The sequence below is a fragment of the Tachysurus fulvidraco genome, chromosome 13 (assembly GCF_022655615.1).
Source record: "Tachysurus fulvidraco isolate hzauxx_2018 chromosome 13, HZAU_PFXX_2.0, whole genome shotgun sequence".
NCBI lineage: Eukaryota > Metazoa > Chordata > Actinopteri > Siluriformes > Bagridae > Tachysurus > Tachysurus fulvidraco.
In genome coordinates, this window is record NC_062530.1 from 23,159,840 (window position 1) to 23,185,376 (window position 25,537).

General features: G+C 36.2%; 1 long non-coding RNA gene across 1 annotated transcript; it reads right to left on the reverse strand.

Annotated features, from left to right (window-relative positions):
* Positions 1-9,464: 9,464 nt before the first annotated feature.
* LOC113652762 lies at positions 9,465-21,548 on the reverse strand. Its single transcript, XR_003442935.2, has 3 exons — positions 21,417-21,548; positions 13,617-13,741; positions 9,465-12,584 (listed from the first exon to the last, which is right to left on the reverse strand). It is a non-coding gene; the product is annotated as an uncharacterized LOC113652762 (long non-coding RNA).
* Between the last annotated feature and the right edge of the window lie 3,989 nt (positions 21,549-25,537).

Genomic DNA, 25,537 nt, shown 5'->3' on the forward strand with positions numbered 1-25,537 from the left:
CAAACTGGACCAGCACCCTCTTATCCCAAAGTTCCTATCACTCCCTGCACTGCACCATACTATCTCAGATCCTTTAGCATCATCTTCTTGCCTGGTCACACCATTTCTCAGGATACAAGGTAGGTCTGCATCGACTCTTCTCTGTCCTGGCACTCAATTCAGGCCAAATGGATGAATGAACTTTGTTAATGTGGGTCACAGTAGGCATGCATACAAACACATTTTTTAATTTTAGAGTAATGGATGGCAGACAAACTTGGAGCATGTGTGACGTGTCATTGTACCACGTCAGGCCTCATTTCCCCCTGGTGGTGGCAGATGAGCCCTGCTTGCCCATACCGTTTCCCCTGTGCAGCTGTCACAGGCAAAGTCATTCACTCTGGCATCTCGGAGCCCAGAGGGCACAGCTTGGCTGGCGTAGAGGGACAGAGCAGAGGGGGTTTATACTGGGTCACAGATGTGAGCAACTTCGCCAGAGTCTCAAAAACAGAGGGAAAGGGGACGATTCATTCTGAGTCACTGCAGAGAGAAACTGTACTAGGGCATCCAGCATAGCATGGGTCAAGCCCCAGGCTCAGATGAGACCATCGGAGGGTGTAATAATGTCTTAATTGCATCTCAGGCAGACTTTATTGGGTTATTGGCACAGAGGCTGAAGAGGCGCGACTAAGCTGGCGGTCAAGGCAGTGTTCAGGCAGACTCTGGAATCTATGAGTCACTCCCAACAAAAACAATAGCCTTCAGAGGGGACATTCGAGATCTGCAGCTGTTCTTACTAAGATTTCTCACATTCATAATCATATACAGATTAAGTCAGTTAAAATGCAGAGTGAAATATCTTGCTTCTTTAATGGCATAATTTAACTGGTAGTAATATATGGTGTTCTATACTTTTCATTTTATGCTGGAACTATCTTTAATATTTTTTATTTGGTTTAGGTTTATTGGTTGTCTTGGTTGTAATGCTTCATTTTTATACTTTGGTGTTCCTGGGTCTCTTTTTACATTTTTTATTCTATAAAGATTTGGGTCTAAAACATGTGTCCTATTGTCAGGAGGATCTCAATGCCACCACCATCCATAGCTGAGACTACAAGCAAGTAAAACATTTCAGACTCTGTGTCAGAGGGGCATTCATTCGCTCAGCTGTCAATCACAATGGCACTGGCAAAACATCACAATTTGATGAACGAAAGATAATGCTTCGTTGTGATGCAACATGAGCAACACTGTCTCAAAGACTTTAGGAAGAGCTGGCTGGTGGGTGGGATTTTGCCAAGACCTAACTGACAGTGGGAGAAAAGGCTAAATCCAGGAGACTTGGTTATGATCATCATCAAAATCATTAGTAGTTTTTGTTCTTGCACATGTTTAGTTGTCTCTGATAAACATGAACCTAATTGTGTGCTTGTAAGATTAACTCAGATTCTGTTTGAATAAATATGGCTCAAGTGACATTAGCCTCGTCTCTGTCTCTGTGGAGGATTCTGCTCTCACTGCTTTTGAGTCTCTGTGATCCGCCAAGACATTTTGAGAGTTCTGTGAGTTAAAATGTCACACATACTCACAGCTATTTCTTGGATGCACCACAGATGTGCTTTTGGGGCAAGTTCAGGCAAAGAATGTAATGTTTGTCTATTTGCTCCATTCCTGTCCAGACATGATTGATTACTGCCCTCTTGTGGTCAGTTGCTCAAAATGTAATCATGTGTACATCATGTACAAGGTAACAATGATTTCAGCTGCGGTTTAGCCTTAATAAAATTTAAAGAAATACATAAATAAATAAATAAATCAGGATACAATCATATTCTATCTAAAATGTACCAAACAACATGTATAATGCTTATAATAGACAACGTGGCATTATTAGATAATATGCTAGTACTGGCATAATATAAGATATATTCAAATAACTGCACTAACTAATTTGGTAGATTATAATAATAATAATAATAATAATAATAATAATAATAATAATAATAATAATAATAATAATAATAATAATTCCCCTCATGTGCGGTTACATTAGATAAGAACAGAGCTGTAAAATCAGATAAAAAAAAAAAAGAAAAGAAAAGAAGCTCTTTGATCGATATGAACTCTTGCTTCTGGCAGTAAAAATGTGGCAGTAGGTTAATAATGGCTCGCCTGCACCAAGTGGTGGAAAAAATTCAATTTTGCACTTCCTTTCATGTAGCAGGAATATGTGCCTTGCTTTGTTTGAAATAGACTGTGTGAAGATGAAGGCGTAATGACAGAATTTGTATCAGCTCATAATAATATGATGTTGAATAGGAGCTTATCTAGAATGAAATGTCTGGATTCCAGATGAATGGAGATGAGTAAATGGAATTTTGTTGTTAGAGACGCAGCTCTCCGGCAGCAAATTAAACGAACTGCAATACAGTCACACAAGCAACAGTTCTGACCATAAAGTGGTAAATAAACACAAAATTATGCTTTGTATAGAATATCTATGGAAGAAAGAGTGGAACACCATGCAGTGTGCAGCGGCATTAAGCCAGAAAAACTCCCACCAATGTTCTTTTTCCTGGAGCAGCTGAACCTTTTTGCTCTGTGCTAAACTGGACTTGATGAAAAGCCTGAAAGCACATCATTAGTCCTGGAACCATGGGGCCAGACAGGTTACTCGAATCATGTTTCAATTGCCACTTTAAGGTTGTGGCAGACTCGCACCTGCTCTATTTTTGAGTTTCTGTTACGGTGAGGTTCAGCGGGGCAAGTCACACTAAAATCAGCTCCATATCTCTGCCACTGCTGGTCAGATAGAAACAAACTCTCACGGAAATGTTTGTAGTCGGTGTGTCTTGTTGGGGAAAGAATCTTTATTAAAGCAAAAAAAAGGACTAAAAATTGTACAATAACACAGCTGTTCATGATGTTATTGCACTACTCAACACAAAAAATATAGAATTGCTTTGAAACAGAGAATTGGGAGAAGCCACAAAGTGAAAAATAACATTAAATCAACTGAGCTTTGTGAATATGAAAAGTGCTAAGTAGGATTCTTCACAGCATTCTGCATGAACCACTTTCACTCTGCTCTGCTTAAACTGTAAGGGTTTAATTATTGAGTAAATTCTGGATTTTAACCTCTCAAAAAAAGTTCTACTCGACCCCAAAAAGCAGATCTTCTTTTCTGTAGATCTTCCTGTTGAGTTCTACTCTGTATCTTTCTTTAAAGGACGAGTGAAGACCCACCTCTTCCTGAAACTCTTAAATTTGCATTTTTTTCCCATGTTCATTTTAAATGTGTATTATAAAAAAAAAATAAAAAATCAACAACAGAGTTTTATGTCGCTCTGGATAAGGTTGTCTGCCAAAATATAAATGAAAAGTTAATAGTTGGTTAATCGAGCAATTACACTCTTAAAAATAAGGAGTTTAGTTTTTTGTCAGTGTGTGTGGTTCTGTGAAGAAACTTTAACGGTAGCTTAGTGGTTAGCACGTTTGCCTCCCACCTCCAGGGTTGGGGGTTCGATTCCCTCGGGGGTTTCCTCCGTGTACTCCGGTTTCCTCCCCCGGTCCAAAGACATGCATGGTAGGTTGATTGGCATCTCTGGAAAATTGTTCATAGTGTGTGAGTGTGTGTGAATGAGAGTGTGTTGGCACTCCGTCCAGGGTGTATCTGGCTTTGATGACCGATGACGCCTGAGATAGGCACAGGCTCCCCGTGACCCGAGAAGTTTGGATAAGCGGTAGAAAATGAATGAATGTAAATGTTCTTTGTAGTGGAAACGGTTCTTGAGACTAAAAATGTTTTTATGGAACTACATTTTTTTTTTCTGGGACAAAAATATTTTTTAATGGCATCACTAGGAAAACCCTTTTGGTTCATCTTGGCAGCTTTATGTGTAAGATTGTACTGTTCTTATCTTTCTATATAAGTACTACGTTGGCTCATTTCCGATTGGAAAACACTCAGGATTTTACATTGAATTATTATGCATTAGTTCCTCAGACTATTACTGTTCTTAAACTACTATAACGGCTCTATTTCAACCAGAAACTGTGAAATTCTCTATTGTGGGTTTTCCATAGAACCTTAAAGAATTGGTTCATTGTTATATTGTATTTTTCCTTACATTAGAAGGTAAAAATTCAATATAACAATGAACTGGAAGAGAAGGGTTCCACTTCCTGAAACACCCAGCTGTATATTTATAGATTGAAGCTCTGTTTTGGGATGTGTTATCGTAGTGGTTAAGGTATTGGTCCACTGATCGGAAGCTTGTGAGTTCATATCCTACAGTAGGTCCACAAAGTGTCCGCTGCCCCTGAACAAGGCCCTTAATGCTCAGTTGTATAAAATGAGATGTCTACCTTATAAATAGTGTTCTTGTGATGAACTGATATCATTTGATAATTACAATTTGTTGGGGCAGTGCTAGGGGTAAAGGTGTTAGTCAACAGGTTGTGAATTTCTACATGAATCCCTTATGCAGACGATTCATTGCATAATTACTTTCCTTTACTGTACTGTACATTCTAAAAACAATGATAAGTTCTTTTCTCTCTGGAAGAGTTCTGCTTAGACTCCTTTCTGATAGGAAAGCACTCTGCCATAGGGATCTACATAGAAACTTTTCCCTTTAGGAATAGTATCCGATTTGAACGATTTCATTGGCGGCCTAAGCTGCGTTACGTTACGTTACATGCTTTTATTTTTATAGAACTTTGATATTCATCGTATGCAAGTTGTATATGCTCATGTTTGTTTACGAGCTTCGTTTGGTTGGACACTACTTTTTATTCCATGCAAACTATCACAAGCTTCTAAACACGTAAAGCTCGTCTGAAAAGAACTGAATACAGATAGCACTGAGAATGAGGTTTGCTTCACCTGTATAGTACAGTAGCTCTGCCACGTTTAAAAATGCATGCCTTCATCCACACAGTGTTCATGAATGTTTACATACGACGACAAGTGGAATTCTTCCTCATGGCTCTCTCTCACTCACTTCCTGTGATTACTTCTGTCATTCCCTTTATCTCTCACTCCCTCATTCCCTCACACACTCTCTCACCTTCTCACACAAATACAATATATGATCAAAGTTGTATTGTAGGTTTTGAGCAACACCGAAATGCAGCTTGTGTGAAGGAGAATCCAATATTGCACAAGTGACACCATCGAGGTCCTGACTTGTGGCTCATTTAATCCTCGGTAGATAGGATGGTCAGTGAAAAGAGCAAGAGTAAGGAGGAACATCTAGCAACTCAATAGATCCAGAGGACACTCTGGCTTCTTTTTCTGAGAGAAAGGAATAGAAGAGATAGCTAGATAGCGGGAAGGAAAATGAGCCGGAGAATGGGAGAAGTAACTCGAAGTGAGACAGAGAGAAGCTTGAAAGGCTTTAAAGACAAAGTAGGGCGAAATGTGGAAGGTTCAATCTGACAGTCTGTGAGTGTGTGTGTGTGTGTGTGTGTGTGTGTGTGTGTGTGTGTGTGTGTGTGTGTGTGTGTGTGTGTGTCATGTATCTCTATCTGCCCATTGCTCAAACCCTAATTAAATTTGACAACGGCCTGATGTCATCAGAAATTTGTTGAAATTTCCAGAAATTTCATAACAGCTTCAACAGGCATATCATCAATCCTTCTATCATATTTCATTTTGAACTTTTGACTACAGTGGTGTTTTTTTATTTTATTTTATTTTTTTCCTGCAGTGCTTATGTGATTTTTTTTTTTTTGCATTTGAGTCATTTTTGTATTTTTTTTATTATATATTTTTTTATATTTTTATTATTTTTTTCCTCAATATGTATTTTTTTTTTTTTAGTTAAAACTATGTTTGCAAAAAAAAACAAAAAAACAGCTGTATATGTCTCGACAGGGTCTTAAATACAATAGGTGCAATCATTATTTACTCATTAGTTACTTCTTCTTTCACATCTGTATCTGATAGTTTAAGTTGCAGGGGCTTAACTAGAGTTCCAGGTCACCAAACCAACTGAATCAATCAATTACCCTCTAAACATGTTGTATTGACCTGGAGAAGGTCCTTTGTGCCCATTGCAGTAAGACTGTATTCTATCTATCTATCTATCTATCTATCTATCTATCTATCTATCTATCTATCTATCTATCTATCTATCTATCTATCTATCTATCTATCTATCTATCTATCTATCTATAAGGATTAAAATGAATGTGAATAAAATACTACAGAATGGAGAAAGAGTTGTCTGTTGCTGGGGGTGGAATCACATTTACACACTAAAAATTTGTGCTGCCCAAAAACTGTCCAAGTCACAGCTTCTTTTGTTGTATAATCTCGTCTATATTTGTCACTAGAATCTGCTGTTTCATCATAAATTGCTAGAACATCCTGTCCATTCTGCTCCTACTGAACATCATGTGAATACACTTAGTACTGTCTTCTACACGAGGGTGTCTATAAAGCCGCTTTTTAAAAAAAAAAACGACGAAATTAATGAAATGTAATAAAGTGCAGCATCTGAAAGTCTGAGACCACGTTGAAAAACAAAGTAAATATTCAGTAGGTTGAATATTTAATATTCAGCACTATATTTCATGTGTGATACTGACCAGGTTAAGTCCCTTCTTCAGATTTTCCTCATGTCTAATCTCTTCTAGTGAAGTGTGTGTTTAAATGACACTGATAGATTAGTTAAGAAATGGATCATGAGGTTTTGTTAAAAACTTGTCATGCTGTCGTTAGAGCCAAAAAACATCTCTAAAATTCACTGTATTCAAATATTCTCATTTTAACTCAACTTGTCAATAATGGAATTTGTAGTGAAATTGGTTGCATTATAAAATAAATAAATAAATAAAAAAATCAATAATGCTCTCTTCAGGTTCAGCGCTGACTGCATGTGTTACTTTCCAATGGTAGATAAATATTTCCACCCCACTGTTGAGAAAAGTGTAAATCCAATCCCAGGTGTGATGCACACTTTTCCCAGTGCAATCCTTTCCTTTGACCTTCTGCTTTATGAACATGATAATGCTTTAAAATCTCTCTCTCTCTCTTGCTCTCAGTCTCTCTCTCTCTAGTTTTTGCATGTATCTCTACACGATGAAGAGGAAAAAAAAATCACACTGCCTCCTCGGTGTGAATCGACTTCTCGTGTACTGACGGTTTCACGTAAGATGCTGGAGGAAACAAGACGTGCGGCGCCTCGGCTTTTCACAAGGACGCAGCGACCAGCACAGTGTTATAACATGCGGCTAGGTGACACACTGTCTTGTAGTTTACAGCCAAAAATGTGTTCTGGTATTAGTTCATGAGTATGTGTTAAAGTCACATTTAATTAGTTAGAAAGAAGTGCAGAAACCTTATTGAAATGCATAAATGGGTCATCCTTGAACACATTTTTGCATAGCTGTGGAACCTGTGATTTAAATGTTACTCATGACATCCTATTGAGCTCTTCACAGTGAACAAGCGAGAGAGGAGAATGGCTGCAAAGGACACGTGAGAGTGATTAGGTGAAAAGAGCAGAATACCATCTGGGGCTGCCTATAATTACACATAGACAGCATGACACGAACTGGGATAATAATTCTGTGGAGATCTATCTCTATGTTAGTCTGTGTGCTGTCATAGGGTTCAGGAGTACAGTGTCCGGGTTAATTAACGGAACCACGGTCTCCGTGTCCACCAGCGCAATCAAGCGAGTAGACTGTAATTAAAGTGACACGTGTGATCACAGTTATGTCTCTTTGTCTTCCCTTATGCAGCTGGAGAATAAAGGTGTGACTTTACAGGATCTGACTCATTTTAACAAGCAGACAAGCTCTTTTATATTGTCAGGTGCTCAGATTATAATTTAGAACTTGATTTGCAATGGCAATGGTTACATTTACGTTTATATCTATCCGTTTTCTGTACTATTTATCCTACTGTATATAGGGTCTTAGGGATCCTGGAGTATATCTGCTTTATTCGGACAACATGGACAGAGTGCCAACACATCACAGATCGCGAATATACTCACACACTACAGACAATTTAGATCTACACATTAGCCAATCTAAATAAATTAAGGCCACAAAGCACTAAGAGGAATAAATCAAACCTACAACCTCCGGATAGTGAAGGTCAAACATATATAAAATGTAAATGTAAAAAAATTGCTTATATTATTATTATTATTATTAGTAGTAGTAGTAGTAGTAGTAGTAGTAGTAGTAGTAGTAGTACACACTCTGTTATTATTACATTATTATTATGTTAAAATTCAACCTTGTGTTGTCTATAAGCGTTTCCAACCCTGGTTATGTTTGGCCATGGAGGTGTCCTTGCAAAACCCGCTTAAATTTTGTGATATTTTCAAGCGAAGTATCATATGAGTGAAATATTAAATGATGTGTACATTTCTGTTCAGCACCGAGGTGGTGAAATGAACTTGCCCTAGATGTTGGAACAGCTGAGTCACTGCCTTCAAACGACGGGTGAAACCTAACTCCAACTGAAACACTTAAACTAGCTCTTATTACCCTGTTTGTTTTATGTGAATAGTTTTGTATTAATAAAAAAAACTTGAGGGTTTTAGGTTGATTGTATCCTGTAGTCTGTAGCCTAGTGAACCAGTGTTAATGTATTCACCGATAAAGATCGTCGCTGTGGATAAGGGCGTCTGCCAAATGCCATAAATATAAATCTAAATGTAAGTGTGATTTTAGGCAGCAGGATGAAATCCTTCAGCTTAAATTTTTAAACCTTATACTATTCCCAGTCCAAACGCAAATAGCCAATGTAGACGTTGATTTCTAGTCTGTTACCTAAGCAGAACTGAGCATTTGCTGTCATGGAAGCAGTTCGCTAAAGGAAAAACATTTCCATGACATCAGTTACTTTACTGTATTAAAGTTACTTTATTACATACAGAACAAGTGGGACTAAAGAACAATCAGTGAACGCAAATGAATACAAATTGCTATAAAATTAATATATGATAAGTATTAATACGTTTCCAAAGATACAGTAAGGGTTTTTTTGGACAAAAGGCTTTCATCTAACTATATAATCTTAGCGTTTATATGATAGCAATGTACTTAGAGTTTTGTAACAAGTATCTAATTTAAAGGAGGTCTAATTTAAAAAAAAAAATGTAGGCTGTGTATTTGTGATAGAAATTACACACAAAAATAAACTGATTTCAGTATAATAAATAAATAGATAGATAAATAAATAGATAAATACATGATAGATAGATAGATAGATAGATAGATAGATAGATAGATAGATAGATAGATAGATAGATAGATAGATAGATAGATAGATAAATAAATAAATAAATTAATAAGCACATTTTTACTCAGTTCTCATGATATTTTACAGTTTTACATAGTTTTCATGATGACAAGGTACTTAATGTATTAATTAAAAATTGAATAAAAAGAGTAAGCTAGATATAAAGCAACGACACCGAATAAAGTTATAATAGTTTTATTAAAGTTTGGTCCAATAATCAAAGCATGTGTTAATGTACATCAAGTCATTTGACAGCACAATACAACAGAGACTAAAGAAAAAAGAGAGTGAGAAGACTTGTCAGTGATGTGCTGACAGTATCTGACTGTATGTGACGCATTGATTGATGCCCAGACCTTCACTTTGACCTGATCCCTCTAAAGTACTCCAGATCCTCTGAGGTCTCTGTCATCTGTTCCACTTCTTGCACTTTTAGTTAGAATCTAAGGGAGATTCTAACCCCATCAAAACCATCTGACCTTTTCAACTTCTTCCCAAAGAAATGTCATTTGTCACAGATAAACTATTCTGGGACACACTGCTCTCCGAATACTGAAGCATAATCCATATTATATGACTGACATGACAGTTTATTCCATCTTAAAGCTATGTCAAAATTAATTATTTACTGCAGATACGATGTTGTTCATGTGTTTTGATATTTGGCCATGACTTTTTATCACACAGGCAGCCAGGTAGTGGTTAAGATTCTGTATCCTTAGAATCTTATGGATCCTTGACCGTGGGGGGAAAAGTACCTACTTTCTTTACTCAAGAAAAAGAACATTTGAAGAACAGCTTCCGATTCTTCACTCAGCTTCAGATTCTTCACTTTAAAGTAGAACTTCTACATCCTCTTACTTATTACGTCTTACTTATTACCAAGGCAGGAAAAAATTTTGGAAAGAAAGAATTAGATTAAACATACCATCATCAGGCTTATTCCTAACATTCCTCAAATAATAGCTAGCATGAGACTAGACTAGATGATACAATCTATACAAACGCTAATAGCTAGCTGCTAAAATATAAACTGACTTGATAAACATGAAGTGTTCCTAGCTGTAGCATGATATGATATACAGTATATTTCAGTAAAAGATATGAGATTTTGCTGTAAAATGTTAAAAATTTGAAAGTTACTTTTCAGATTTGAGCTTTGAGCATAGTCCTTACCCTTCAGCCGCTCGAATACATGCTCAGATTGCCATCAAGTTGGTTGTTTATCAATATTTGCGTAAGGTTCTGCAATTTCTGGAGCTCGCTCCCAAGAATTTCACTCACCATGGCACATGTGCTGTGGTGATGTGACAATAAAGGTGACTTGACTTGACTTGACTTGGAATGAGGTGGTAAAGTTTTGAGCATACAAAGCATTCAAGGTCTTCAGACCATTTTTTCTTTATAAAGTATTTTTATAGTAAATCAAGTTAACAAGCCTTGTTGGTTTTGGGGGCTCGTATGTATGATCTTTTATTATACTCATAATAAATAAATAAATAAATAAATAAATAAATAAATAAACAAACAAATAAATAAATAATATAAAATATTGCATCATTTTCTGTATTGCTTGTACTACACATTGTCACAGGGTGCCTGGTGTCTATCCTAGGGGACACGGGGCACAAGGCCTAAGTACAATAACTCCCAAACCCATTCACACATTATGGACAATAAAGAGATAGCAACAGCCTATAATGCATATCTTAAAATAATAAGAAATCCGTAACTCCTGCTTCACTGACTGTTAGGAAATATTATAGATTTATCCTAATTTACACTTGAAACATGAGCAAACAACTAAGACATTATGCTAGTAACTAAGATTTCTAAGGATTCTCCTTATGTCCCCTAATGACCATTCAGTTAGTCTACATCAGCCTATGAGCTTATCACAGGATAGAGAGTTACTGCTTCAGATCCCCTGGTACCCAATGACCCATATCAGGCTTGTAGAAGTCCATGTAAAGCTGAATACGGCCTGTCACTCTACATGCAGTGCACTCTGATGAGTCTCACTGGGCCTACACTGGCTCCACATCCAGGCAAATTCAGCCTGACTCCAGATGCCTCATGAGCTGGACTTGAATACAAGATCATCCCCAGCATGGAGAAAACTCACATTCCAGTGGGACTTGACTACATTTTGGACAAGATCGGTCTTGCCATCAAATTATGCTAACATTTTAGTAAGCGGAGTCTGCTCCAAGATACTTTTTCTGGCAAAAATGAAAACATTAGGATCACTCAACAAAGTTTCTGGGTCACATGACTCGAGATCATTTAGTCTGGAATTGGTAAGATATCATCTTTATAATTATATATTAAGCATATTTGTTTGGTAAAACAAAAACATAAACCCATATCATTTACATTGATTTCTTTAAAACCAGATGAAAAAGAAAAATCTTTTTTTTTTTTTTTTCATTTTTGTGAAACACAGTTTTTGAAGTATTGATGTGTCCCTTTGATTGAGATTCAACCTTTAGACTGTCTAACGTCTAACATGAACCAAACTATTGACTGATTTTTAGCTTGTAAGATATTTAGAGTTGGTGATGTTTAGTTATAGGATCTATAGACATTCATAAATTTGGTCTATTTCAGGTCTACAGTATTATTTTGTAACATATTGATTACAGCACAGTAAAATTCTTTCTTCACATATACCAACTTTGGAGGTTGAGCTCAGAGCTTAGGGTCAGCCATGATACAATACAGCACCCCTGGAGCAGAGAGGGTTAGGGGCCCTGCTCAAGGGCCCAACAGTGGTAGTTTGGCAGTGCTGGGGCTTGAACCATGAGCTGTGGGGGGCAATTTCATCTCAGACATATTCTCTGGATACAAGTGTAGACTTTTATCATGTGTAGTGGCTACAAACCAAAATAGCAACACATATAGACTATGAGCAAGGCTACAGAAAGCAAAGCAACAAACAAAACACAACAGAGTGACAAAGAAATACAGAGAAACCTGAACTTATCAAGGTGAAACTAAAAACAAGAAGGCATTAGTGAGACATGTCACAAGGAAATGTGCAGTGGGTAATGTATCATAACCATGACACACAAGACCATTTTTAAAACAGATAGCGTGTACTTCATGACAACCCATGTGATTTTTTTTAAAGCATTAATACAGTAAGCTAAATCTTCAAAATGTACAGCAATTAGATTAGAGTCAGTTCCAGTCCATTAACATATGACTTGAATCTATTTAATCTATACAGAAACAAAAGCATATTTTTCTTCCGAAATTCCTCCATTTTAAGTTCGTTTTCATCCCATAATGTTCTTTCAATCCTGAACATCTGTCTCTTCTTATGACGTGTCTAGAACAAATTATTGGTAGAATGTAAATTTCACTTAAAATAAAAAAATTGAAATCATTAAATTGTATTAGCCTGGATCCCGCCTTGATGCCCGATGACGCCTGGGGTAGGCACAGGCTCCCCGTGACCCGAGGTAGTTCGGATAAGCGGTAGAAAATGAGTGAGTGAGTGAGTGAGTATTAGCCTGGATGATACTAAAGCACATTTTGTCTATTTGTTGATCTTATGCTAAAATAAAAAAAAGGGCAAAACAGTAAATTATCAGCAAAAAAAATCTTTTCTTGGTGTTAATTATTTCAAATATTTTTTATGAAAATATGACCAATATTAAAATATATATATTATTTAAATATATTTGAATAAATATATATTATATAAATATATTTGAATAAATATATATTATTTAAATATATAAATAATAGTAGATTAATCAACACTACAACAAGTTCACTGTTGGAGATTTGAGATGCATAAACCATCTCATTTTTATTTCTTTATTTTTTAATAATAATTCCAGGAAAGATTTTTTTTTTCGTTTGTTCCTTTCTAATAAACCATTCTATTGCTCTGACAATAAACAGCTAATTATTTTTCACCACAGAGTGGAACATAATGGTAGCATTTTCTCTAAGGAGATTTTACTTTAGTTCACTGTTGCACCAACAAAATTGTAAAGGTCCATTAATGGATAGGTCCTTCCAGGGAAAAAAAACTGTTCTTCTGAATAGCCTTTTTCTGCCATATTTGTTTTTAACCATGTACGATTGGATATTCTCCAACATTGTGTATTATTTGATCAATTATTTGCTGTTAAAATTTTCTTTTTCACATTGCCCAGTCATGTCACTGCATATTTCAGTCACCTTCACTTCCATTTTCCATCTTGCTTTTGCACTTATATTACATCACAGGAGAAGAACGACTAAAATAGGCTCAGATGAAATATGTCAACATGTTCACTCTAACATGCTGAAAATTCCTCACATTACCATAATGAGTAGAAAACATTCGTATTCGTACATTAAATATCACCTTAAGGTTGTTTCTGTGGTCCTCAAACGCTATGGCTCTGAGGTGACTCCGCTCAGGAAGCGTATTGATCATGTTCACCCGAGCTGAAACCTCACCGACTGTCAGATAATGAATGCAGCTTCCCCCTGGAAAACAAACACTTTTAATAAGATATGTGCTGCCCTTCTGACATTTTTGTAGGGCTTTGTGTGTGTTCTCTTGCTAGATGTGGGCAATAAGGAATGGGAACTGATCTGAGATGAGCTCTGTGTGCTCGTAAATACCAGCCAATACGAAGGAAAGCCTTTGTGTAAAGAAAGCGGAAAAATGCTTTTGCACATATTGGTAAGTGCTAGTATGTGCCACACGTATATCTGAGAATCAGAAGCTTAATCAAGCGTTGATGTATGGAGGCCAGGAACCTAAGCTCGGAAAAAAAAAGTTATTTTGACTCAATATCTCAGATTGCTTAATTAAAATCTTGACCATACTGTACATGCAGTGAACTGTACTAAAGCAGCGTCTTGCTTATTTACTTTCTGCAAAACAGCATACAGCATAAGAATTAGAAGCTAATACTCTGTCTGGTCTTTGGTCATATTTACAGACAAGGTTAGAGATTCAAAACAGTAAGATATGTCAAAATAACAAAAGAGCATTTCTTCCTTTTCAATGGGTTTTGGTGTTTAGGAAGAGATTTTTACAAGCATTTTTCCATTAATGTCAAGCATTAAATCATTAATATCTTCATCTTCAATCATCAGACTCATGACGTTTCTGTCAGTTTTTCAACACTGAGGAGGTTTCCCCTTGTTGAGTAGGCATACAGTATGCGAATATCCCTATAGTAAACAAATATAAAAGGAACAAACACATCTATCTATCTATCTATCTATCTATCTATCTATCTATCTATCTATCTATCTATCTATCTATCTATCTATCTATCTATCTATCTATCTATCTATCTATCTATCTATTTATTTTTGTTGTTCGAGCACTCGAATCTTTATAGTAGAATTTTTTTATGTAGAATGTTCTTCTTCTTCTTCTTCTTCTTCTTCTTCTTCTTCTTCTTCTTCTATTAATAATAATAATAATAATAATACATACATGCATACATACATACATACATGCATACATACATACATACATACATACATACATACATACATACATACATACATACATACATACATACATACATAAAAACATAAAAATAAATAAATAAATAAATAAATAAATAAATAAATAAATATAGGATATAGACTTTGTGCAATTTTATAAATAAGCTTGCTAATATGTTCCACAGTTGTTCTCCAGACACTTGAGTTTCTTAAAACCTAGATCTACTTTAACTCTTTTATTACCAGAAATCAGTTTGGATTAGACAAGGAGCTGGATTAGACAAGCCGGTGCTGAGAGGTTACTGTGCAGGATCTTTAGTCCATCATCACAGGAAGTGACACGACTCTTATGGGTTTCTATAGGAATTTTATGTTAATTTTGATGAATCGTCTAAGAAAAGCACTAATGTGTTTGTGTTTTTACTCATCCTGGGATTTTTCTGATCTTTACTAAAAACAAGCTGTCAGACAGTGAAACAAGCTGTCTGCTTTTAGGGCCTCTTAAATGTTGCACCAGCTCTTCAGTTAATTGGTGCCGTGTTCATTGGGTGTAGGGATAAAAGATGTCTTAAGAACTGACAATTACAATCCATCAAAGTTAAAAGGAAATAATTAATCTCATAGGATGCATTGTTGCCGAGATGTAGGAACATTCAGATAGGCTTTAAAGATGCTTAAATTCAGTGACCTATTCCCTCTCCACACACATATCTGTGAATTGTTCCGTGTAGAAACAACATGAAGCATCTAATGAACATCAACAGCAGCATGAAAAAACTCTGAATGACATTTAATGTAATTGTGTATAGATAAAGTCTATGTAGATCTTTTCCAACACTGTAAATGTTTATGTTTGATAGTCTATCTATCTATCTATCTATCTATCTATCTATCTATCTATCTATCTATCTATCTATCTATCTATCTATCTATCTATCTATCTATCTATCTATCTATAATGTATCAATTCAAAATAGAGGACTTACACCAGGATAAATCACACTACCCCATCAGTGATTAGGTTCCTATAGCAAGGAAATAATATAACAAGAGACTAGAAAGATGAGCTGGTTTTCTACTCAGCACGGTACCTGGCTTTGTCTCACATTAACTACCTGTTCTATTAAAGTAAAATGAAGACATACAAGGGCAGGGAGAAAGTGAGTAGGAGAGGAAAAGACCATGAGTGTGATTTCAAACCTTGTCCTGACCGCTGCCTCTGTCGGTCTCAATAGATTCCACCATAGAATGGAGTGTTAATGTAGGCAAAGATTCATCCTATTAGATGAGAACTAAAATGACTGGAATGATCCAGAATGAGTGTTTGTACCCGGGACTTTCAACACAAACCTTTATATTATACTGTGACATACTGTAGCAATGGCTACAGAAATCCAGCGTTCTTTATGGTGATGTCTCATGTGCAGCTGCATGAATCATGATTTAACAATAAATTAGCCTAATATGTCATTTCTTTTGTTGCAAAAAAAAAAAAACTACAAGCAATTGTCATTGCTGCTGGAGAAAAAAAAAAAAAAAAAAAACATGCCCAATTAGTCAGGGCTGGATGTGTATGAATGTTTAAGCAAAACTATCTAAGATGTGAACAAGGCTAAAATTGATTGTATATTTTTAGCTGATGGAGTTATGAACGATTGGGTTGAGAGATTAGTGTGGTCATTTGGTTTATACATGTAGCCATAGTTATGAGAGGAGCTAAGCATTATTCAACACAACAAGCTCTCAAATCAAATTGTTTGGTCAGTAGTGTTTTAAAAGCAAGCCGGAGTTATTCACCAAAAAAATAAATACATTTTGTAACTAATTCAGACATGTTAATGTATTTAGCGAATGAATAGCTAATCAACACATACTGTCAGGTGGAAACAGAATACAGACCAAAATGCAGAGAAAAGGTGCAGATGGGGATCTATTATAAAATAACTAATACAAACTCAAGATACAGGGAAAAGAAGAAATACAAACTCAAGATACAGGGAAACAGAGAATGAAAAAAAAAAGAAAAGAAAAAAAAGAACAAAAAACGACACAAAAACCAGGTACCAAGTAACCAAGAAGCAAGGACTCAGCAGGTATAAACGGGGAAGATAATTAGTGAAACATAAGGAACAGAGGCAGAAACAGGGTAAGGTAATGTGATGTCTTAAAAATGCTTAAATAAAGTTTGATTTTAAAAACGAAAACACACGTTAGACCACAAGACATAAACAAAAGCACATGGCACCGGACAAAAACAAGGCATCTATGACACATAATGTACAGAACATTTAAAAGATTCTACTTCTCTAGAGCTCTTGTCTATTGAGATTTATATAAATGAATTATTATTTCTACTCAGCTGCCAGAAATGTCCCAGTTAGCAGATTGTGATTGCAGGATCGCTTACTTAAAGATGATAAACTTTTACACACTGCATAAATCCACAGAGACTTCACGATCTACACAAATCCATGTAAGCAACTATGAGTTACAGCCCATTGGTTAAATTATGCTTCGCCCCTTAAAGTACTCTTGACATGTGGCAAGTACATTGTTTACAAACCTCAGTATGTCTTCATGTTTGGAAATTACTGGGAATTTTATGCAATTTAATGAAAAAAAAAAAAAACATTTAAAAAAATATTCTTTTTTTTTTGTAGCTCAGTAGCACACTGAGTGACCAATTTGAAGTTGCATGTGGTACTAATGGGTCCGGAGATATGTCTACGGCTTTCATCAAATACGGCTGATGAAATCCGACCGGCAAACGATAACCATCTAATCAATTTGAACTATCCAAAGGTTGTCCTAATGCTAATATCTAAACCGGTGACTAACTATTCTGTGAACATTTTGCTTCCACACTCATCACTCCTCACTCATGCACTGTGAGAACTGAATCATGGAAACTGTCGTCACTGTGACGCAGGTCTCCTCGAAGCTACAGACTATTCATTCAGAAATTTGAGGAGAAAAGCACAGAAAAATGTTAAAGTGCTGATATTGTTCTTGTTATTATTATTATTATTATTATTATTATTATTATTATTATTATTATTATTATTATTATTATTATTATCATTGGAATGTGTGGTAAATATTTCTTGTGAATAATTTCTAAAGCACTGTTGTGTTCAGTGCTCCTCAGCATCACCTTCCCACATGACATTTCACCTGACCTTTACTTTAGCTGACTCATAGATCAAAATAGACTTGGCAGGATACTAGACAAGACTGTGCAAATTGGACTTTCACTTTTATACAGTGCCTTGCATAAGTATTCGCCCACTTTAAACTTTTCCATGCTTTGTATCGTTACATTCTGGAAGTGAAATGCATTTCATTAGGATTATATTTTATGTAGTGAACATTAAGCTGTGGATAAGTATAAATTCCATTTGATGACCAGTGTATGCAAATAAAATGTCATGTGGTCTCAATGTGCATACTGTACATCTGCATTGGTTTCTGGAAGAGCTTCATGAAAACTAATGAACAATTAAAACAAATACTGAATAAAGTCATAGAAATGTGTAAGTTAGGGTTTGGTTATAAAGAAGTACGGCAAAGTCTGAACATAATACAGACAATCGATCTACATTTACAGCATTTAGCAGACACTCTTATCCAGAGTGACTTACATTTTTCAGTTTATACACCTGAGCAATTGAGGGTTAAGGGCCTTGCTCCGGGGCCCTGCAGTGGCAACTTGGTGGACCTGGGATTCGATCCAATGACCTTCCGATCAGTAGTCGATTCTACTAATCTAATCTACTAATCTACTAATCATCATCAATCATCTACTGTGATCGATCTATCTAATGAGAGTATGCTGTCCATCAATAGTGACCATTTAGGTTAATGAGAAACGCAGCCAAGGTTAAATCACACTATGGTGCTACCAACACCATGCTTCATTGAGATGGCGTTCTGTGTTACAAGAAATTAGATGAATAAGGAATTTAATGTTTTTATATAATTTGCTGTGCACTTAACATGCCTTTTCGTGAAGTTGCTAAATAACTACCTGAGAGTTTTCAAAAGAATGATTGAGTTTTTTATTCTTCTTTCTTTCTTTTTTTTTTTTTGACATGTGCTTTTGCCTCAGCTTTAGGTATGACCATAAAGACAAACATGTGAGGTTTATGTCAAAAGAAAAAAAAAGAAAAAAAAAAAAACATGGACATATATATATATACTCCAACAAATAGAGAATTTTTCTACATACCGCAATGGTGAGGGACAAACAGGGAATCAGAAGACATCTCCACACTAATTAACTGGCTGTGTAAAGTCCATGTCCAATTTGATCCCGAGTGGCCCTACTCCTTCTTGTGCTGTGTACTATTTCTAGTGTTCCACAATCCCAAGCCAAGTTCAAGTCCACAAAGGTTAAATGAGTGAGAACTGCGCTGATATTTAGCTTGTGAATTTGGCCTTTGAAGTAACATTAAGATTGTATATCTCTTCTGTGATGAAAGGAATAAAAACAAGTCTAAAACCTATGGGTAAATATTTCGTTTTCCCAGATAATGCCTAGATTACAACAAGTTTCATCATTTTCTTATCACCTGCTGTTTCCTTCCCTATAATGTTTTGAAATATCCAGTGGACTATGAGCAATGGATTAATTTTTTATTTATTTATTAGTTTCCACTAAGACTGCATCTCTCTCTCTCTCTCTCTCTCTCTCTCTCTCTCTCTCTCTCTCTCTCTCTCTCTCTCTCTCTCTCTCTCTCTCTCTCTCTCTCTCTCTCTCTCTCTCTCTCTCTCTCTCTCTCTCTCTCTCTCTCTCTCTCTCTCTCTCTCTCTCTCTCTCTCTCTCTCTCTCTCTCTCTCTCTCTCTCTCTCTCTCTCTCTCTCTCTTTAGCAGATGTCTCCAGATGTGTCTTCAGTGCCCTCTTTTGGAGAACCAAATAAAGACCAGACAGAAAGTGAATTTTGAGAGAGAAGGTTAAGAAAGGCGGTTGATTGCTCGTGCATCATTAAGCTACGGTTATTTAAAAAAAAAAAATAAAAAAAAAAAGATAAGAATTTGAAGAATGTCCATTACTTAATTTAATAATAACCGATGGCCCACTTTCAACAACAGGTGTTGGCAGTTCTCTATCTAGATCCAAACTCTGAGATGACATGTGCAAATGAAAAAAAATCCCATCCTCTTTTGGGTGACATTGGATAGCGGGATTTTAGATAATTACAGTTTTCACTCTAATACAGAAAAGGCAAGAAGTATGAAATGCATTGCTATTATACAGGATGTGGAGCGTGTGTAGTGGGAAAAGGATGTACAATATCACATTGCAGAATATTCATGTCAAACAAATGATTCTTATAATTATTTTTATTCTCATTCTTTATGGTGTGAAAAAAGAAAGGAAAGTCACAAGTTAATTTCAGTCTTCCGTATTTCGACTTTTAAACTTTCTTCTCATGAGTGAACAAGCTCATCAGACATTCTGTAAGAGGGAATTAGATTATCATGAGCCTGTCAACATAAAAGCTCAAGTAGCTCGATGAAAATATCAGGCATTTTCAGGCTCGATGAAATTCCGGGCGTCTGTCACATGTTCATCATTTAGGATTTAAACTGCAGCTCAGTACTCCATCTTTCTAATAGTGCTGTTAGAAATGGGTTACTTCCACCCATTACTCCTTTCTCCTAACATTTCACTGCTTGAACACACTGTTAAACCTCTGGCACAAGCCTCCAGTGGAGCACTAAATGGGTTTTTGCTCAGAGATTCTCTCTCCCTCTCTCTCTCTTTCTCTCTCTCTCTCTCTCTCTATCTGTATATCATTCCCTCTTAATATGACCTTCGTTTGCTCATCCTTCTTTAACCTATTTCTCACTCTTTTCCTCGCACCTTCGTTCAGCTCCAGGCATGCATAACGATCTCTTAGCCTGGTGCTGTACTGATAGAAAACAGTCTAAAAACAAACGTTCAACCGATCGCCCATGCCAATGTAGAAAGCACAACTCTATTCTCTATTCTTGTCATTGAAGCTCTGTGCTTGAGATTGGTATTTATAACCATCTGAATTAAAATGACTTTTTTTTTTAACCGCATAAAGACAGGAAACTTTTCAGCGGAGAGCTCGAATATAAGCCGTAAGCGTGTGCAGTGACAGTTTGTCGTGACAACGAGTACGAGAGCTAAAAAAAAATCTCCGGTCTATCAGTAACTCACTGTACTATTATAAAGCCATTATGAAGGAGTCTTGTGGTGTAGACAGAAAAACAACAGTATGCGTTGCTATTGTTTACTGTAAGTTTCCAGTTCATAAATAAGCTGTGACTAAACAGCAGTCGCGATCTACAGAAAAGCCGAGCTTGCTGTGCGCCAGGTATTTCGTTCAAACTACTCATTTGTTCCTTTGTGTGATTTGTATTTTTATTACACCGTGTTTGCTCAGGCTATTTCCTTTTACTTCCTTCTTTTGAAAAGGCGATAATTGAGAAAGTATTCCACCTCGTTCGTGTTTATTATACCCGATGTTGTATTTCACGTCTTCGCATAACGTATGTGCGATGGAAGTGTCAACACGGCAGGCTTAAATAACTTAGTTACAGTGCTCATGAAATCTCTGGGGCATTTCGTGGGGGAAGTTACTGTAGATGCATCATAGAGTGTCATTTCTCAGATTGAATTTAAATAAATGTGAAAATACACTCACATTTAGTCACATTTACCTCACACCTCGAGACACGAGGGATTGGTTCCTGCCTCCATCCTGTGTATGTGCATCAGGGGTTTTCTCAGGGTATTCCAGTTTCTTCTCCTGTCCCAAAACATGTCTCATTAGCATTTCTTGATTGTCTTTAGTGTGTGAACAGGTGTGTGTGTGTGTGTGTGTGTGTGTGTGTGTATGATTGTGCCCGGTGATGCCCTGTCCAGTCTGTCTTCCATTCTGTCCCCTGGGATAGACTCCAAGCTCCCTGTGCCCCTGTGTAGGATAAGTGGGAAAGAAATTGGATCAAATTATGAAATGGAAATAGTTTTAATAATAAATACTAGTTTGGTGTATTCAATATATTTTAATTTTCCAGTATTACTGATACAATTATACGGTTTCTGATACCTACTTATACATGGATATATGGATTCTCATACTTACTGTAGTATTAGTCCATCATGGGCATCATGGAAGGTTTGATTACGCGGTTTATGTTGGTTGTTGACGTGTGTTGCTAGCAGTGAACTCGTCTTAATGATGTTATGGCATTTAAAGCTCTCATTTAGTAAGTAATAAAATAAGCAGAATCAAGGAATTCCATGAATTGCATTTTGACCTGCGAGGAAAGTGCAGAAAGCCTGCAGGCTCAATTTATTCATAGACTCTTATGGTCATCTAAATAAACAACATTAAAAATATCGCTTTTACACTCAAAGTCAGCTCTTCTCTATGCTTTCGGTTAAAGATTCTGCATAAACATGATGAAAGGTTTAATAAGGCTTTTATTAACGGTGCACTTCGTAATCGGCTTTGCTCTGACGATTATTATTTATCATGAAGTACATGCACATCACGTGTCACTGGTTCAGTAGCAAGAATGTTGTCATTAGTAATGTATAATAATAATCCTTACACCAACATACACAAGTGTATTTATTTGTGGAATTTATTCATTTATTTCTTATTTTTCCATGATTAATTGATGGAAGATACATGACATAATACTGTATGTCGACTACGGATTGTGCAGGCTGTCATTGTTTCATATTCCTTCTAGGGAAATTGCAATGTTTTGATCATCTGCTCAATAACTGCGAATCTACAGTCTTGGCTAGAAAGAACTCAGCCCTAGTCTTTACTTCACACCGACTAACCAACAGATGAATTATTATTATTTCACCAAATCATTTATTAAATAAATGAATGAATGAATGAATGAATGATTCGTTCATTCATTCATTCATTCATTCAATCAATCAATCAATCAATCAATCAATCAATTAATTAATTAATGGCCGTATACTAACAACAGTGCCACTTGTTGACAATAGGTACTGTTCTGTTTAACAGCTCGACACAAGTTTTAAAACAGTGTATAGTAAAATAAACATGTAAAATGAGCGCTAACGGACAGATGGGTTTCTTGTTCTTGTAAGGGGCTTTTTACAGTAAATGAGAGGCTTAAGGCCCACCCTCGCATTGCCACTGTTTCACACCAATTCATACCAGGATTACTTTGATGTACAACACAGGGCTGTCAAGTGTCACGCACTGAGAGTGACAGTCACTCATTTGGGTCTTTTGTCCTGCTCTGAAAAACTTTTTGACTATTTATCATATATTTAATAAGCCGCAGCGCCCAAAATGTATCAGTCCGCACCGCTGTCTCTATGGAACCGGGCAGGAATCAAGCGCGTCTCCGCTGGAGTTCTTAGTCGAGCCTGACACTTATCAGCCAATTTAAAAAAGAGGCTACATAATAGCCAATCAGAAAATAGCACTATCTGGGTTAGATGTAACGCAACAACCAATGAAAAAAAAAGATTCATTAGAGAGGGTATTTTCTGTGGTCGGTTTAAACAAAACCTCAAAACAAAACAGCTTGTCTAACGGCTGGGCTTGAGCTGAATTGTTTTAAATGGGAGCCAACATTACACATGATAAAGGTGTCCAAAAATCCAAAAAGGCAACAAACACTTACAATAAACATCATAAGTCATAATCTCTCTCTCTCTCTCTCTCTCTCTCTCTCTCTCTCTCTCTCTCTCTCTCTCTCTCTCTCTCTCTCTCTCTCTCTCTCTCTCTCTCAGACACACACACAAATTAATAAGGGGGGTGTGGGGTGTGTTGGAGATGTCACGCTTGCCTTTCTTTAAAACTTGAGAGCCCTGACACCAGGTGGTGGTGGTGTTCATGGTTTCACAAAAACAATAAAAAAAATCCATTTTAAATAAATTTGTTAAAAGAACTGTTTATATGGATTATATGGATACTGAACATATTTTCCTTGAAAGTGAGAGAATGCCCAGTTATACCAGCTTATTTATACCAGCTGGCCCTGAGAGTTTGGCTGTGTACGGAATAGAAAAGCAGACGGATGCGCAGGTGACAAAGGGCATATCGTGTACTGCATAAGAAGTCTAGAAGACGAGAAAGAAGAAATAAAATCCAAATGAAAAAAAAAAAATCTTTGCAACAGATATCTCAGTCAAAAGGACTTTATTACTTATATGATCCTCTCTGCCTTATAGCCTTTCTTCAGAAAGTGTCTTATCTCTTTAATTTTCTTCTCACTGGGTCACGACAAGCGTTCCTGCTGTTTGCTAAATAAGATGAGAGAAAAGTGTCAGCTGAAAAGAGCCCTCTTTGTCCATTTGTTATAAGAGGCAGAATAGTGATTGGGTTTTATAAAGGACAGGAGGCTGCACGTGATACATTTAGAGCTCAAGTACTTGGAATAGTTTCTGTTTAATGGAAAATAAAGCGCTATATATGGCATTTGAGTGAAGTTTCAGGGTGAAGGAGGCTAGAGCATTGAATACATAATCATAGAAGCTCTATCAAAAGCAGCTGGCTGTCACCAGTTTCCATCAAGGAAGGCATAAGACTTCCATCTGCTACAGTTTCTGCGCGGTTTTCGGTTTCTGCTGTTAAAGGGTGTTAAGATACAAGCAAATCTGATCAAAGCTACTCTTTTCCTTGAAGTATTTAGGTATATAGCTTACAGGGGAAAATAAAACCCTTACAAATCCACATGGAGTGGTTTAATAGATGTAGTTATTTCAGGGCGTGATCATAAGTCATTGACTTGACTGCATAACAGACTTGTATCAGGATTTCAGGATATCAGCCTAAACAGAAATAAACAAAACAAAATAAAGAGCAGTAGTTTGAAAGAATGTTAGGGGTTCAAAAGTTAGTCTGAGATTTAGGAGAAAACTTAACAATGGACATCTTTATAAGGTAGTCAGTATGAACACAACTTAATTCACAATGTTTCAAAAGCTGCGAAAGCTTAAGGTCTATAATCATGTTGTTTTTACATGGAATAGAACGGTGGTGTGTTTTGGACAGATGACAACAAAATAGTCCCAGTGCAGGATTGTGCCATGTGTTTTGTGTTACATGACGTACGCCGAAAGAAAGAGAGAAAGAGGAGAAAGTAGAACATAAAGAGTAAAAGAACAGGAGAGGAAAAAAAGCAAAGAACTGAAAAAAAAACTGAAAACTTTTCTTTACAAAGTTGTTTAAGTAAGCGGTTAATTTTGGAATAGAATGGAAATTAGAATTAGAACTGAAACTAGAAATAGAAATAGAAATATATATATATATATATATATATATATATATATATATATATATATATATATATATATATATATATATAAGAAAATAATAACAAAGAGGAAAAAGGGAAGAGGAGAAATTAAGAAAAAAAACATGAATGAGAAAAAGCAAAAAAAAATAATAGAAAGGATATTAAAAAAAGAATTTTTAAAGGATTAGAAAGAAAGAAAGAAAGAAAGAAAGAAAGAAAGAAAGAAAGAAAGAAAGAAAGAAAGAAAGAAGTTGGAACCTGAAATCTGAGAGTAACCGAAGAAGAAAGCGAGAGAGAGAGAGAGAGAGAGAGAGAGAGAGAGAGAGAGAGAGAGAGAGAGAGAGAGAGAGAGAGAGAGAGAGAGAGAGAGAGAGAGAGAGAGAGAGAGAGAGAGAGATGAGAAAGGAGAAGTAAACAGGACCACATATTAAAAGCTAGAATTGGGATTGAAAGAAAAACAAGTTCTGGAATTAAAACTGAACTAAGATTTGGATTAAAACGAGAGATAGAATTGGAAATAGAATGTCACTGTCCTCGGT